General features: G+C 45.2%; 1 protein-coding gene and 1 pseudogene across 3 annotated transcripts in view; one reads left to right on the forward strand and one right to left on the reverse strand.

Moving 5' to 3' along the window:
- The window catches only part of DPP6 (dipeptidyl peptidase like 6), a 949,209-nt gene that overhangs the window by 229,116 nt on the left and 705,164 nt on the right, over positions 1-14,929 (forward strand). The gene's annotated exons all lie outside the window — the stretch shown is intronic.
- LOC112815873 (rRNA-processing protein FCF1 homolog pseudogene) overlaps positions 7,613-14,929 on the reverse strand; it is a 37,410-nt pseudogene continuing 30,093 nt past the window's right edge.

The raw sequence follows: 14,929 nt of genomic DNA on the forward strand, positions 1-14,929 counted from the left end.
TTCACCATTTGGTTTTTCTTTAATAGTGCAAGGTTGGGGGGAGGGGGTATTGAGAGCGTTCACAGGGACAATTCTGAAAAAAGCCCCTGAGGTTTTATTGTTGTTGCTGGTTGTTTTTGTTTTATGAATGGAGGATGTGAAGACAGGGATGATGAAAGTTTGTGAGAAGTGCAGTTTGTACACACACACACACACACACACACACACACACACACCCCACAGCTTGTATCAGATCTTGCATGACATTTTCTTATTTTCTTTTGGATCCTTTCCAGACTCCCCTGGTTACATAGATAGTGAGCGGAGAGCTGTCCCTCACTTCAGTGGGTCAGGTCCTAAGGGAAATGCATGGATTCTTCAGACATCTGGTTCAAGGAACTAGAAGTCTTTGAGGAGGGGTTTTATTGGGGTTGGTGAAAAATTCTGGAGGATTAAACTATTGAGAATCTTGGGGAAGACAATTGAACTGCAATGCAGACAGAAATTATGCACTTTTTGCCTTAAGTCTGACTTTAAACTGTGGAATTGTGTTATGCTTGGAGAACAACGCAGTTTTCCTATCACAGGCTCTAGGTGTCGCTAGGAGAAAGGAAAGGCAACAGTTTCTGAATTTTGTTTCGGATGATCTCCACCCATCTCTCTCCTTTTTTCCCCTTCCATCTTAGTTTGGAGCATATAGTTCCAGTTCCTTCTTTTCAGTTTGATATATGCCTAGAACTGTTTCTCAGATAAGCAAAGGGTTGAACTGGGGAACAAATTAGGGATCTGACTTTTGCAAATGATTTCTGCTGATGTGGCTCTGACTTAAGTGTATCTGACTTAAATTCAGGAAGCCCTGACATCAGTGTTTTTTCCTGAAAAATACAGAAGAGTGTGTGTGTGTGTGTGTGTGTTATCATGTAGGTGTGGGTATAAACAGTGTACATGCATAAACATAGTGTACATGCATATATTGTCCTTATGAAATACATACATATATATGTATTTAAAATGTCTGATCAAATCAATGACAGAGCTAAATGTGGCATCAACTTCTTGAAAACTTTTGTGTGCTTTTCTCAGAAATGGCCATTGAGAACTGGAAAAGTTATGTCTAAAAATTTACAAAGGATAGTTGTACATATTAAGTCACTTTTCCTTCAGGAACAATAACTGCCTTTTGTTTAAGAGATACCCGTTTAAAAAGATAGTAGATGTAAAAACTGCTTTTCTTATACCAGCTCTTGTCAAGATTAGAGAATTTAGAGCCATCATTTTGCTACCCAGATGTAAACCAGAAGATGTGCAGCCAATTAGGAATGCATTGCACATTATTCTTTGCATGTTGGCGCGACCTTTTAAAACACTGCTATGAGCAGTTTGGGAGGGCCCCATAGTTGGGGCAGGGAGCTGTCCAACGTGCTGAAGCATTCTCTGCCGCAGAGCCCCTCTGTCTTTCGGCAGCCCCGCATTGCTGGGATGAGAGCTGTCCGACGTGCTGAAACACCCTGGAGCTGGTGGCTTCACTGCCCTTCTATGGCTTGTCAGTAAGGGAAAGCTGTTCCATGGTACAGAAACAGCTTTCACGCCTTGGTCACCGAGACAGTGATAAACAGCATGCCTTTAAAATCCAGCGGGCTTTGTGCCTCCTTCCATCCAAAAAGGGGAAAATAAAATGTAGTTCTTGACCTCTTATGTGTGTATGCATACATGCCTGAATATGATTGAAAAGAAGTGATTCCCACCAAAATAAAATTTAAGGTAGTCACAAGATGTAGCAGAGAGAAATCAAATGCTGAGATTGTGCAGTGAGTAATTAACTAGTATTGCATTGCCCATCTGCACAAACTACACATGTAAGGGAACTCCTGTCCCCCCTTCCCATAGCCCCAGAAAAGCCTGCTTTGGTTGGGTCAGTTCTAAGACACGAAGTTTACCTCTGAAATAGAAATAAAGCTAGAATACCTTTTCTATTGGAGTTTCCTCATCAATCTTAAATTTATTTAAATATAAAGTCAATTACTTGGACAACCCCTCTGAGGAATCAATAGCTATTTTGATTAAAATTCATTTTGTAGGTTTAAAAATAAGTTGACTCTTAAAGGAAATGTTGCTAGAAGTGACTTTTAATGGAATTTAGTAATTTCCAATAGGAATTTGCTGTGACTGATTTTAAAATACTGGACTTTGTGCCTCCTCTGCTTGAGTGGTTCTGTTTTATTTTTTAAAGGACTTTAGAGGCCTTGGGCAGTAGTCTTATTGAGGTTACATTAGTATGTTCCTGTATTCCTCATTTTTGGTGACACATGATTTCCTAACAATACAAATCCAATGACAACAGAATTTTAAATCAGCAAATTGGCCGAATCAGGCCCTGAGCAATGAGCCCCTGCTTATGATGTCTGTCAGCCTGACAGGGCCAATTTCATCATCCTGTATCTTAGGCGTGATGGTTGTTCTTCAGCAACCAGACCATCTTTCCCTCCACCTTGGTTTTTCATTGGTATGATGTCAGCGTTCTGTGAATTTCTTCTTGGTATTTATCAACTTTAATGTTTTTAGTAGCTTGGCTCCACAGATAGGTTTGCTTACCTTATTAGTTCCTTCTGCTCCAATTTTCATTTTTTAAATATTGAATTTCACATTATTTCCCTAACATACGAGAAAAATGCTAAAACTTTCAACTGTCTACTTGATCCCATTATTCTCATGACTGATTTGACAATGCTTAAGTGTCCTCACCTACAGATATCACAGGGTCATTTGGAGCTTTAACTTGAGGAGACAGGTAGAATTCCCATTTCACTCCTCATAGTGATAGTGCCTACAAAGGAAGTGCTATTACATGCTGAGCACTGAAATTCATTCAGTTTCAGTGAATATGTTGTTGCCAGTGCTAATACTATTATCCCTTAATCTTTCTTTCTCCACCAGTTCTCTCTTCTTCTCTGCCTACAAAGGGAAACGAAGACCATCTTCACTGGTCTGTTTTGCCAACTCTGGCTACAGTCCTGCTTTTCTTTCTTCTATTACAATTCAACTTCTCAATCAAGTCGTCTACAACGGATTCCACTAACAAGTCATTGACAATCCTCTTTTCCTTGTCTACCTCAGTGGCAGACTTAGGTTCTTACTGTTCTCACTGCAGAAACTGCCCACAAAATGTCATCGGCATTCTCTAAGTAACTTGATGTAACGCCCTGTGTGGTGCCTCTGTAGTCCTTGTTGTTACAGCTTCTGCTCTTGGGGACCACCATCCTGCACTTCCAAAATTTGAGTCACATGTTTTTCACAGTGCTGCTGGAATTCATGCCCTATCTCTTTCTTTCTGAAGTTGGTTCACTAGTTCTTTGCTACATCATTTCCTCATACCCTTAATGTGAGATTGTGGGAGAACCTATACTCCCATAGTTTGGTTTCCACTATTCTATTTTTTACCTTTCATACTTTCTAAAGATAAATTCGATCTCAGATAAATTAGAATGAAGGTAAAGGGAGCCAAGTATACCCTACAGTGTCTGTATTAGAAGATGACTAAGTAGTCATCTTCTTTTCTAATATACATCCCCTAGCATTTCTTTTGAAGATATTTTGCTTTTCTGTTTTACGGAATTGTAGAATTGAAAGGACCTTGGTGAGCACCATCTTGATCTCTCTTCCAAGCTTTTGTTCCACATGTCAAGCAACTAGACACTAGATTGTTTTTGTGATGGTGACAAGGTAGATACATGGACTATACCCCTAACATTCCCCTTCTATTTATGTCTGCATATTCTAGAAACCTTTCCTCCTAATCTCTTTATTTGTAGTGGTAGGATCGCCATCCTTCCATCTCCTAGCATGACATACAATGTATTGTGACATACATATGACATACAAAATGACATTTGCTCAATATTTTTCTTTTTTGTTACATTAAGTGTTTCACTAGATAAGCTTTGAGGTCCCCTTTTGAGTTTAATGCCATATAAAACTATATCCTAGCACCCTGCTGGAGACAGTACTTGTTCTCCTGAAAAGCTTAGTTTTTGCACTTCAGAAGATATTTTAAATGCATAGGAATCGTTTACCACATAAAATAGTCTCTCTGTAGGTGTTTTGGTAAAGTGAATAATCCCTGAAGTTTTGAAAATATAATTCTGCATCTATAAAGAATTTGCTGAAATTATAATACATCTATAACAAGATTATATAAGGTTTTGCTTACTGTCTCAACACAGAATATAGTCATAAGTAGGAAATTGTCTAGATTGAAGGAAGTAAAACTAGCGACATAAGCAAAGTCAGTGCTAGCTGAATGATGGGTGAAGCTGAATATAGCATCAAAAATACCTTACCTCCGCATCACACCTTGTATTTTTTAAGGCACCACTAGATACACCTCATTCTGTCTTCGTAGTTACCTTGTCTAAGGAGGAAAACCCTAACTGACAAAGAGCTAATCTGTTGGCTTGAAAAACTAATAAGGGTAAACCTAATTACTTTTCAATTGGATGAGTCAGTTGTCAACTGTGAATGATAGCAAACAAATATCAGTGTGTTAACCAGCCTTTGGTCTCTAGAGCCCGTCACAAAAGTATGTGTTTGCTGAAAGCCCAAGTTGTTTGTGGAAAGTGAGCATTATGCCTTTACCGTGGATTTGAGTCCTGTGTAGCAGTAAGACATTTTGAGGTGGGCACGGAAGCCTACTTTATATGGCATGCTTTCTTCTTTTTTTTTAGTGCTGCCAGCACACACTTTTATTTTATTTTATTTTTTAAAGATTTTATTCATTTATTTGACAGAGAGAGACACAGCGAGGAGGGAACTCAAGCAGGGGGAGTGGGAGAGGGAGAAGCAGGCTTCCCGCCGAGCAGGGAGCCCGATGCGGGGCTCGATCCCAGGACCCTGAGATCATGACCTGAGCCGAAGGCAGATGTTTTACGACTGAGCCACCCAGGCGCCCCAGCACACACTTTTAAATAATTTACTTGTATAAGTTACCTGTAGAGTGAAGGAAGTCTGAAGCATTAGAATAACATAATATTAATTTCTATTTTTGACAATGGAATCAACTCATTTTCCTACATGAGATTAATATTCTAATGTCACTGTGTAGACAGGAATTTCTCTAGATGTTGGCTTTGGACATTTTTTCTTCATAAAATAGAGCTTTTTAATTTTTTACCTAAAGCTTTTTCTTCTGTAGAGTCAGAATGATTAATGAGTTTAATTTTTGCAAGCAACTGGCAGGAGTTGCTGAGTAAGATGTACATGCTGATTGTATATAACCCTGTTCCTTTTAATTACTCTGATGATAACAATGCATTTATCAACTGAATGCAGAATGCCTCTCTGCAATATACAATATTGATCCCTTTCATAGAGCATTGCCTGTAAAAATAATATGTACAGTAATCCTCTCAAAATTAAATTCTGCTTAATAAATTTAGTGTTAAGGGCACTGACTGCCCATGCGCCATGGTATGATTTGCTTTCATTTTAAGCATGTGGGTTTAATTTTATGTACAAGTCAAAAAAAAGGGGGGGAGAGAAAACCACTCAGCCTTTCTAGTTAATGACTTTTGGGACATTTATCTTTAGAATGATCTAGCATTGTGAAATTATCTGAAATAGAACATTTTAAAATTTGATAACCTCTAATTTTACAAATGAGAAGACTACAAGTAATTATGCGAATAGTATTTGGCAAATCACTTGTGTTCTCTGGACCTCAGAGAAACTCAGCCTCCCATTCTCCCCTGTGTTTTTCTCAGTATACTCTGCGGTACCATAATTGAGTGGAGGAATTAACTTAATTATATTACTGAGTTTAAAAAGTATGAACATTATGAAATCTAACAGTCTAAATTAATTTAGTTCCAAATGGATGTGCTAATTGCCACAGGGAAAAACCATTTGGCCACCATAGTGTAAGATTTTGCCCTGACTTGGTTTCCCCACTAGTTTTATTTTTTCCCTCTGTGTCTTTCTTGCTGCTTTTCCAGCAGCAACCAGATCTATTTGGAGCACTGGACATGTTCAATTTTGCCCCAGGAGTGAGAAAGAAATAGATACAGATGTAACTTTACAGGAACCCTGGAAGCCAGTAAAGCCTGTAAGGTGCAGGTGGGGTGAAAACCCTGCTTCCCTGAGTCGGAGCCTCTTGGGTGGTGGTGGTGGTGCAAGCAGCAGGTGCTGGGGACGGATGTCGCACACCAGCACAGGGAAGCGATCAGAACTCGTAAGGATTCCGGGAAGAAGGGAGGCTCCTGTAGCTAAAGATGCAACGTTCTCAGGGCCTAACAGAGGGCTGAACTTGAAAAATGACAAATTTCCTTTCACTCAACCCTGCATATGTAGATAAACGGCTTGAAGGCATTAAGATCATCCCAGCAATATGCCTCATAGTAGGGAAACACACATTCTCACACACTTTTTTTTTTTTTTTTAATTCGGAAGGAACTTAAGGATTTCCTGGGGCATCACAGTTGTAAAAATGTGTAAACTTCCTATGTGTAAACTTCAATGTGTAAACATCCTATAGCACTCCGATTTCATTTGATATCAACTCGTACCTTGGATAATTTTGGGTCAATCTTAATGTGCTTATGTTAAAAAAAAAAAGTGGAATAGGGCATAGAGGCATCTTCCCCAATTTGGAGTTGAGAAGACCAATTAATTTTTTCTATCTCCTGTTGTTTACTGTTTGGGAAGATTTATTTTAAAGGGAACTACTGGAATTCATCCAGCAGCTTTCATGGAGCAATGGGATCTTTGTGGTGTGGGCCTTGATATGTTTATATAATTGTGTGTGTCCACCATACTTTATACATTGTATCCCTGATGTATTTAAGATGGCATCAGCCAGTGGGGGAGGGGGCGGGAACGGAGTAAGTGAGCAATGGGTGGGAAGAACCACAAATAAGGGGCATCCTATAAGGAGAGGAGGGGTCACAGCAGAAATTAAAGGAGGGAAAACACCAGCGTCTAGTCTCCCTAATCATTTTCCCCGGTACACTCAATTTTCTAAACTTTATTCAGACCTTTCATATGCCTCATGCAAAATCCCATTAAAAAATAAAAAGAAAAATGAGAAACCTCTATAAAAGTTTTGAGAGGTGAAGTTATCTTTTCGTAAGACCTTTTAGAGTTGCAAGTTGTTCACGGCCCCACAACAGACCCCCCCCCCAGTGTGAATGGCTCCAATTACTAGAAATACATTTCTTTCCAATTTTTTTATGTGAGCAATCATCTGATTTATAAAAATATGCAACAAAATGTTACAAAATATCAATTTCAAAACAACATCAAAGAGTAAGTGTATTTAGGGACGCCTGGGTGGCTCTTGGTTGGGCGTCTGCCTTCAGCTCAGGTCATGATCCCAGAGTCCTAGGATCGAGTTCTGCATTGGGCTCCTTGCTCAGCAGGGAGCTTGCTTCTCCCTCTGCCTGCAGCTCCCCCTGCTTGGGCCCGGCTCCCCCTTTGACAAATAAATAAATAACATCTTTAAAAAAAAGAGTGAGTGTACTTAGCCATACTCATCTCATAGCAGAGCAAATGGATGGAATAATTCATGCTGAAGCAGATGGCTATATGAACTGGCAACAGAAAAAAGTCGATAAAGGCAGAGGAACTCTTTATCTTTTAAGAATTAGAACCAAGGGGCCGCATAATCATCTGACATCAGCTCAATGTTGTATCTGTGTTTAGAAAGGTACATGACGGGAACTCCAGGGATCTTCCAGATCTTCATCTAAGGTCCTGGTCAACTGTGGCCACAAGGTAACACTTGTGCTGAGTTACTCTCTGTCCTAAGCAGTCACCTGATTAGGTTCTTTTGTGTGTGCCCAGTAATTGCTCAAATCTTGGATCCTTGGCAATCGTTAGAGCCACCCGATCCTTTTGCCCTAGTTTCTCAATTTCATCCATTACACCATCAGTGATACAAGGGATACACTTGGCAGTCAGACGGTCTGTCATTGACTGTACTAAGTGAGGTTTGGCTTTAATGGAAAAGTTGATAAATTTGGTATCAACCAGGATATGGTGAGGTGGGCCCAGCGGTGTGTTACATTGCAAGAATAAGCAGGAAGGATGTTGAGGGATTTTTCTTTCCTTGATTGTTATCTTTCTATTTTGGGTTTTAATCTAACCTTTTCTCTAAGCGTCTGATCTCAGAAACTAAGCATTTGCTTCACGGTTGCATACTTTCTTGCTTTCCTGCGTTCACGCTGCACTCTTGTTTCTTCCGGAGATGCATTTCCTGACCTGTGCTTACCTGGAGCTTCTGCTCACTGATCCTCATCGCCATAGCTTCTGAGAGAAGATAGAGCTGCCCTCACATTTCTGCAGTCGACAGAGCCATGTGGTCCCGTCTTCCTTCTCCCTTTCTGCTCATGCCTCGAAGATGGCTTTCCTCTCTGCCCACCTTTATAGGTCCTCTCAGGAATCTTCATGGGGGGGGATTGCCATAGTTTTCTAGGACACTTAGGCTGCAGTCTAGAATACCTAGCTACTTCCCCAGGTGATCTCTCACATCCTCTTTATCATGCCCATCCTGCCTTTTCCCATTTGCACATGTCTGCTCTCTGTGGCCAAGCATGAGGGAGTGTGAACTGCTGAATCCCAAGTGAGTGCCCCTGTTGGCAGCTCCACACTTGCCTTCCCTCCCACTCCAGTGCATGCCTCCAACAATGACAGCCCGTCAGCAGCAGGGGCTCACCTAAGCTTACATGAGGATAACGGTTTGGTGGAAGGTTGGCTAGGAGATACCACTGGGTGGGAGGGGAGGAACGGAGTGGAGAAGTAAGGTTGGGTTAGGTTTCCTCAAGCTGCCACTCACGCTGGGTGACGGAAGAGGCCTGGCTTCTCCCGTGGGTGGGCGTCGGGGTCATCGGGGCGGCTCTGCGGTCCTTCCGGGTCTTGGGGCACCCCCCCCGGGAGGGATTGTGCCCCTCTGCGCCCTGAGTGAGGCATGGCTGTGCTTTACTTGGGCTGAGGAAACGGGGTGGCAGTGTGTGCGGCCCTTGCGAGTGGAACGCGTAAGAGCCAGCACCGGAGGCGCTGTGCCCTTGCCTTCCTTCTGCCGTGGGAACAAGCAGTATTGCAGTAGCAGCTGTTCAGTGGGGGTGATAGAAACTTTGGTGTGTAAACCACAGAGATGATGCTCCTACAGCATAACCTAGCTGGAGCTGACCAGCGCGGTGGGGTGAATGTTAACGCCGATGGCTCCTCCATCGTTATGTGCGGGCCGCGATTCCATCATCAGCTCGGGCAGGCCCGGCACTCACTAAACTCGTCAGGAGGTTCCACCCTGCCTTCGCGTTTCTCACTACAATGTTTAGTCCTCAAAGACACTGAATGGGAGGACAACAGATGTTGGAGGGCGTGAGTCTTACCCGTCCTGTCACTTACTTTATTTGGGGGGCAGGTGGGACCGGTTCCCTGAAAGACAGGGCCACGTGCTGGTGGTGTGTGGGGGTCGGGGTTGGAGGGACGGGGCAGTAGGAAGAGTGCTTAGGTAGGTCTCTGGATGGCCATGGCGGAAGCCGACGTTGGCTTGCAGGACGTTGCCAAGGGTGAGTCTCCGAGTCAAGGCTCGGGGCCTTTGGTGGGAAACCCTTCAAGTCACAGAAGTAGCAGCTCGCACGGGGGGGCTTTGAAGGTTCCTGGTGTGGAGAGCAGTCTCGGTCCTCGAGTCTGTCCCCCGTGTATGCTCTGCTCTTCCGTCTTCGTGGATTCAGGACGAGGTTATTTGCACGGAGGGAACTGAAGGATTTCGTCATCTGAATGATAGGAAACGTCAGCAAAAACATCTAGCTTTCGCCTCATACTCTTTCTCCCCAGTCAGCATCCTGCTGATGACCAGTTCATCTCCGTTTTGTGTGTGGAAACGTGTCATGGATTTCTCTTCCTTTTTTCTAGGTTTTTCGTTCTTCTTAAATTCAGCCCCCAAATGACTGGTTATCTATTAAGGGGAGAGGGGGATGCCCTGGGAGACAGGAGTGCCGTTTCTATGGAAACGGGAGCCGGTGGTGATGAGCAGGGGCGTCTGGCTTCCTTGTTGCGCGGCTGGCCTTACTGAACACTCAGTCACCGCTGTGCTTCCTCCTTGCTGTCCCATGGCTCCAGCGGGATCATATCAATCAGTGGAGCCTTTGTTTCTGCGGGTACAAGGAGAGCACCTGAGCAGAAGCCCAGTGTTCCCGCGCCTGCCTCCCCATGCTCTTTCTGGCCATGTCACCTCTGCTCCGACAGATCTTTATTTCACCACAGCTGAGGAGAAAGCAGTCTTGCTCTTAAAGCCTTTTACTGCACCTGGGGTTGGTCGCAGTGTCTCTGAAGAAGGAGGGGACCTTGAGCAGTCATTTCTGGCCCTCAGGGTCAACCACTTCCTCTTACAGGCACCATTTTCCTACTTTAATGGACTCCCAGGGAAGGTTTCCCCATCACCGTCCGAGATCTGCTTCCTCTTGCCCACCCAGTTCATGGTAAGCCAGCCAAGCCCGTCACCGTGTGCCCCGACCTTGCTAGGATGGCTGCTCTCAGCATCCCCTGCCCCACGTGACAGCCACCGGCCACTGAGGTGCTGGGAAGCCTGCAAGGGCTCCTCCCTTCTCCCGGGGCAAAAACCAAGGTTCCTACGATGACTGAGGGGCCCAGGGCGCTGTGCTTCCCCACTCTCACCTGCAGCCTCCACGTCGGCCGCTCTGTCTGCTGGAACGTTGCTCCCAGGTGTCCTTCAAGGCTTTGCTGCAGTGTCATTCTCAATGATGTCTACACTGCCCACCCTGTTTAAAATTGCAATTCACCCCACCCATCACTCCTGATATCCGCCCGCCCGCTCAGATGGAAGGTATTTATCACCTGCCAGCATATTATATAATTTTCTTTTTTATGCCTGTTTTATTTTTGCCACCCCCACCCCCCCGCCCCCATCAGAACGTTGTTGGCTGAACTCGTATAAGGATCTTTGGCTGATTTGTTCTCCGATGCATCCGGGCGCCCAGTGCGGTGCCTAGTACATCCAAGGTTCTGTTTGTCAAACAGTGAGTGAATGAGTGGTATCCTACCTGAAAAGTCTCTCTTTGCTTCTGTCTGAATAATCAGGTTCCTTTAATCCTGTTCTCAAAACTTCTTTTGGAATTGAAAGGTTCTAAAATTGTGCTCTGAACCTTGTACGTGGCTGTTTACAACGGTCTGCAAATAGATTCTCTCCTTTTCAGGATTTCATTTATTGTTTGCTTCTGAACAGGCTCTTCCTGATGGTTCTACGGTTGAGAAGATAAAACAGTTATCAGGGAAACAGTAGGATTTACTTTGGGAAGACCTGCGTAAAATGTCAGTAGTTAGCATTTGTACTATTTTGTCTGAATTTAAAAATAAGTATGAATTAAATATAAATTTTCTATATATGACTGTTCTTGCTGACTTTTTTGTGGTTATCAGCAAAAGTAGTAGAAAAGAAGGTCCCATTTGGGAAAATGCGGATCTTTGAGAAGAGAGTCTTTTATATATAAGAATATGGTAAGCCGTTTTTGATTAGAATTGTATTACCTAATTCTCAATTTAAGTGAAAGAAAAAGACCACAACTCCCTTTTTTCCATGACACTGTGACCATCTCTCTAATCTGGGAGGTGGAAAGTCACATGAGAGTATTTTTGTATTTTTGAACTGTGTGTCATTAGAGCAATACTAAAGTTCCCAGACCAAAATGCTCAGTTTTTGCCAGAAAAACTATTCCTGGATTCTGTAATCTATTGGAAACTGCCTGGGGCCCTTAGCTACTTACAGAGCCCATTTTTATGATAATACAGTCAGGACTTGTCTGGCGGTTAGGAGGTGGTGAAGACAGGAGACCAGACCCCCTGTTTGATCCTGACTTAGCTCTGCTTTTCCGGGCTGAGTGGCCTGGCTGGTGGCACTCCCCTCCAGCCCTGGCTCAAGGCTGCGCTGAGACACTTGATTCAAGTCTCTGTAAATAAATTGTACAGAATCAAGATTTGCGATTTTCGTTACTGTCACCAGACGGGGTTGGCGTGCAAGTATGTGTTGTGAGTGCTCTTGAATCCACAGCAAACTGGGCTGAGCTGTTTAACAACAGCAAGGAAGGCACACTTTGAAGGTGTCATCAGAGACCTGCAGGAAGGCTGCATCCTTCATTCAAAGACAAGCTAATAAGCATGTGTCATTCTGGAGGCGTCGGATGGTGCCAAAGTGCATGCAATTAGAGAAAGATAATGCAACAGATAATAAGGAGATGCATAGCCGTGCAGGGTCAGCTCTCTGACCGCTGCATTGAAGTCATCAAAGTGCGTCTGAACACTTAGGCCAAAAGCCTCACAAAAGCCCGCTTTCTGCTATGAGTACTTTAGGAATGTGAGTTAATGCACCAAAGTTTCAAAGTTCCCATCCAGTTCAAGTCCAGGGAGAGAGAAGGGTCTGTGCATACCCCCACCTGGCTCTCCACACCCGAGAGGACCGAGTGAGCTCTGGACGCCCGCAGAGCTGCCGGCCACTGGAGAAGCAGCCCAGGCCGGGGCTCCACTGAGCCGGTCCTCCGCCATCCCTCCCTCTGCCTCTCTGAGGAGTCCGGGTGTGTGATTTCAGGGGCACTGGGATGGTCCCGGTGCCACCACACTCAGCCTCTCACGCAGGAGCGCAGTCACCCGCCTGCCGATCGTGGGAGACACACAAATGGCCCAGGATGAGGAATGAGGCCGCTGGGTCTTTGACAGGAGTCGAGAGAGGGAAACCTCTCGGATAAGACTCGGAGCTCAGCTCGGCAAACAGAAGCAGGGTACAGGGCAGCGTGGGGAGCAGACGGAGTTCAGCTGCGAAGGTCGAGTGTGTCCTTTCAGTGCCATGTCAGCTGGTGAATGCCCGCTGTGACCGGATCATAGAAGGCAGGCCCCAGGCTTTGGTTTGGAGACGTGATCTTCCAGCCGTGCCTTCCCCAAGCCCTAGGGTTCCTGATGAGAGCCACCGGGGGGGAGGACCTTGGCCCCTCCCTGACAGTAGCTGCACTTCTGAAATATGTACTTGTTTGTACAAGTTCACATGAAATAGTGTGTTGGTATGACATGAGCTCTTCCTGAGTAACAGCCCAATTATCCCGTTCACACCCAGATAGCAGCAGGGCTGCACACGGAGCTGCTTTGAGTGTTTAGAAAAGTGTTGCGCGTAGAATTCTGTCCAGCACACACCTTACATCCCGTCACCACAAGGAGGGTTGCGTGTCCTTGTTTGGTGGCTAGTGTGCCCATCTCCCCGGCATCTTCCTGGCAGGCAGGGTAGCAGGGTGGGTGGGGGCTCTGCCCCGGACTCAGACTGCCTGAGCCTCCGTTCTGACTTCAGCCACCATTTACCCATTGTTGAACCCCAGGAAGTTACTTCCCTGCTTTTGAACTTCCGTTTATTTACAAAATTAGGCAAAACAATTATGGTATCTTTACCATCAGTTTGTTGTGAAGTTTGAGTTCATACGGGAGAAACCCTTAGACGACCACCTGGCCTGCCACAAATAATTGCAATGGTATGGGGTCCTTATTGCAAGATGTCGTCCTTCTGGAAAGGAAGGGTGGATGCTGGTGTGCCTTTAGTGCAAAGCAGAGGGGAGCTGGAGGCATGGAGAGAGAGGGAAGGCAGTAGCCCCCCATGACCACATGTGCACTGCATATTAACCGTGATCCTGTGTACTTGAAACTTAACTGTAATCCCGATAGGTGGGTTAATTGAGTGGTCTGGTTATGACAGCTGGACTGATGGTCCAATGGGGCCAGAGTTAAACACCCTTTCCCTCAGTGGGGCTCTGTGCTCCATCAGCCCTGTGCGGCATTCCTGGAGGAAACACGGGAGTTTGGAACAAGAGGTCCTAAGCCAGGCTCCCCGCCCAAGATGACAGTAGATGAGAGAGTCCAGTCCAGTTCCTAGATCGGCAACGAGGGCTGTCATCTCGACAGACTCGCTCCCCAGGGTCACTCACGGAGACCCCCCAGGGCCAGGCACTGCCTTAAAATTCAAGTAGGAGATGGTTGTTGATGTCCTCTTGGAGGCCCTTTTGTGATCGAGAATCTGAAATATGCTACATGGTAAGTGCTCAGGACAGTGGTCAGAATGGGCCCAACTAGAAGACGTGTAAGAACCGCCACCGAGGCAGCTGACAGGCGAAGCAAGAATGTTAGCAGGTGGCTCAGCCTGAGAATTTGTAGCATGAATCCCTGGCAAGCGTGGCCTTGAGAACCAGAGTGGAAAACAGAGTGGAACATGACCAGATACGGATCTGACTATAGTGATCTTAAAAACAAAGAACATTCTGTGAACAGAGGTCTTAAACCCCTTCTCATGGCGTTTCTCAAACACTTCACCATAATGCCTCACTTTCAAAGACCTGTCCCTCTATTAGCAGTTATGTCAGCAACATAAGGAAATTAATGTTTTCATTTAAAACATTCCAGAAGTCTCCTCACTCAGCTTCCCAAAACCAGGCTCCTGCCTCCCCCCTCTGCCCCGCCGCCCCCGCCAGGTGTATCAGCTGCGTCCTCACTTGGAGTGGTTTCTGAAGCTCTCTGAGTTTGGGAAGTCTCTGCCCTCAACCAGCACACTCTTCTCTTCCCAAAATGACACAAATGGAGCCAACATTACGTTCAGGGAGTCTTTGGAGAGTTTTCTACAGACTTGGAGATCTTCGGGGTCAAAGTAGCCTCGAACTGGCTCACGGGGTCAGGGAACACCGGGGAAAGGTATATTTCTGTGAAATGCCTGATGGTAACCCTGCTGCCTGGAACAGGGAGGCGTCGGCTTGTGTGCATGAGCGTTCTGGGGAGACCCGGCAGCGTCCCTGGCACTGTCTGGGTCCGTGTTGCTCAGGGCTTGTGGCCTTCCAAGCTCTGCCATTCCCAGAGAAGGGCCTTCGCAAGGAGACATGCATTGAAAGGCTTTAGAGAATGGAAATGCATCTAGGGAAAG

The sequence above is a fragment of the Callorhinus ursinus genome, unplaced genomic scaffold (assembly GCF_003265705.2).
Source record: "Callorhinus ursinus isolate GAN/ISIS: 27379988/994484 unplaced genomic scaffold, GSC_fseal_2.0 scaffold80, whole genome shotgun sequence".
NCBI classification, from domain to species: Eukaryota; Metazoa; Chordata; class Mammalia; order Carnivora; family Otariidae; genus Callorhinus; species Callorhinus ursinus.